Raw genomic sequence first — 2,473 nt, forward strand, 5'->3', positions numbered from 1 at the left:
TTTATAATATTTATAATATAATTTATATAATTATTTATATAATTTGGTTGAAAATTGATTTTTTTCTTTGTTTGAAATCAATTTTTTTAACTGAAAATTCAGGTATTTTGTAAAAAAAATTATTCTCTTAGTTGAAATCCATTTTTTTAAAATCTTTTTTGGTTGGAATATCAACTAATATATTTTTTGTCCCGAATTCATGTTTTTTTTTTAAAATGAAGATTTCATTAATTGGTTATTCTTTTGTTAAAAATTAAATTTTTCTTGTAACATAGTCATGATTTTAAATTAAAATTCATCTCCTTGGTTGAAAGATAAACTATTTGATTGAAAATTAATTATTTAACTGTTTTGTTGAAAATCTGTTTTTTGTATTTATTTCTTTTGTTGCACAAAATCATATTTTTTACTAAAAATATAAATATTTAATATTTGGTTGAAAATTAATTTTTCACTGACAATTGAATTATTCAACTATTTTGTTGAAAAATTATTGTTTTTTTTCTTGTATTTTTTACATAAAGTTAATTTTATAATACAAATATTTGAAAATTTATGTATTTTGTCGAAAATTCGTTTCTTTTAATGTTTTGAAATCAATTTTTTTAACTAAAAATTCAACTGTTGCGTTTTTTTTTTGAGAATTGATAGGTTTTAGTTGAATTCCATTGTCTTTTTATTAAAAAATTTAATCTTTGTTGATTGAAATATCAACGAATACATTTTTTCTATTTAACTATTTTGCTGAAAATTTGTTTTTTGTATTTATTTTTGTAGAAAATTATTTTTTTTTTACTGAAAATATAAATATTTAATATTTATTTTCTATAAAATTCCGGTTCTTTGGTAAAAATGAATCTTCTATTCGGTTTTTGGTTAAAATTATATATTTTTTAGTTTAAAATTGAACTATTTGGTTGAAATTTTTGATTTTTTTTTTGCTTGAAATCAATTTTAAAATGAAATTTCAATTATTGTGTTTTTTGTTGAAAATTGATCGGTTTTAGTTGAAAATTCAAGTTTCTGTTGGAAAAATCTTGTATATTGTTAAAAACTTATTCTTTGTGGTTGAATTCCATTGTTTTTTATTACAACATTTAAATGTTTGGTGGTTGAAATATCAACTAATACATTTTTTGTTCAAAACTCATATTTTTTTTAATGAAGATTTCATTACTTCGTTAATCTATTGTTGAAAATTAATTTTTTCACTGTATATTTAACTTTTCAACTATTTTGTTGAAAATTTGTTTTTTTTTGTTGGTGTATCTTTTACAGAAAATTAATTTTTAACTGGAAATTCAACTATTCTAATTTAAGACTCATTATTTTAATTGAGAATTCATCGCATTGGTTGAAAATGAATTTTTTTACTGGAAATTCAACTATTTAATTGTTCAACAATTTATCTTTTAAATTTAAAATTCATTTAATTTCTATAAAATTCGGCTTCTTTGGTAAAAATGAATCTTCTATTCGATTTTCGTGTAAAACTTGATCTTTTTTACTTTAAAATTCATATATTTTTTTGAAAATTTGTCTTTTTCTATTTGATAATGGCAATATTTTGTTGAAAATTCATGTCTTTTTCGAAAATTAGTTTTTTTTATTTGAAATCGATCTTTTAAACTGAAAATTCAACTATTCTGTTTCCTATAGTTGAAAGCAGGTCGCAGCTTCCCATAGAGTGATAGAAAAGTGAAACAGAATGTTGCGTTGTAAATTTACAAGAACTATTAATTTTTTAAACAATTTTTAATTAAAAATTAAGAGTTTAACTTTTTTCTACGAGAGAATTTGTTCATGGAGTCAACTAACCCTTTTTTATGTTGCTTTACAAACGAACTGATAATTATTTAAACAATTTTAATTTAAAAATTAAGAGTTTGCCCTTTTTTCTACAAGTCAATTTGTTTACGAAGTCGACTAAGAATGGCTAGCCGGTGACTCTGTTCTATATTGCTTTGCAAATTTACAAACACTATTAATTATTTAAACAATTTTACTAAACAAATTTTTAGTTTGGCCTTTATTCTACGAATCAACTTGATTTCGAACTAAACTAATAATGTCTATCCGATGACTTTTTTCTATGTTGCTTTGTAAATTCACAAGAACTATTCTTTATTTAAACAATTTTAAATAAAAAATTAAGAGTTTGTACTTTTTTCTACAAGTCAATTTGTTTACGGAGTCGACTAAGAATATCTATCCGGTGACTCTTTTCTATATTGCTTTGTAGATTTACGAGAAATATTAGTTATTCAAACAATTTTATTTTCAAAATTAAGAGTTTGACGTTTATCCTATGAGTTGATTTGTTTTAGAAATCAACTAGCAATGCCCATTCGATAACTCTTTTCTATGTTGCTTTGTAAATTTACAAGAACTATTAATTATTGAAAGAATTTCAATTGAAAAATTAAGAGTTTGTCCTTTTTTCTGCAAGTCAATTTGTTTACGAAGTCTGCTA

This window comes from Belonocnema kinseyi, chromosome 2, assembly GCF_010883055.1.
Source record: "Belonocnema kinseyi isolate 2016_QV_RU_SX_M_011 chromosome 2, B_treatae_v1, whole genome shotgun sequence".
Classification (NCBI taxonomy): Eukaryota; Metazoa; Arthropoda; class Insecta; order Hymenoptera; family Cynipidae; genus Belonocnema; species Belonocnema kinseyi.